Source organism: Penaeus monodon, chromosome 33 (assembly GCF_015228065.2).
Source record: "Penaeus monodon isolate SGIC_2016 chromosome 33, NSTDA_Pmon_1, whole genome shotgun sequence".
Classification (NCBI taxonomy): Eukaryota; Metazoa; Arthropoda; class Malacostraca; order Decapoda; family Penaeidae; genus Penaeus; species Penaeus monodon.
The window spans coordinates 26,341,636-26,341,910 of NC_051418.1; positions in this window are offsets into that span (position 1 = coordinate 26,341,636).

The following is a 275-nucleotide window of genomic DNA, read 5'->3' on the forward strand; positions in this document are numbered from 1 at the left end:
ACTGCATGGGAGAGTAATTCTAATATGAAGGGTGGTAGTAAAATCTCTGTATCAAATAAGCTTTATTAAAATAATGCCAAATTTTTATGCATGGGTGGGGATTTGGGAAGCATTCAGACATAAGGACAATTTAACAAAACTAACAATTTTATTGTATAAAGATATAATGGCATCTGGGTTAATGAAACGAAGTTAGTTGATCCATAAATTTCTATTGAACAACCGATTCTGTAGATTTTCTTAATAGTGTAAAGATGTTTATTTGGAAATTGATC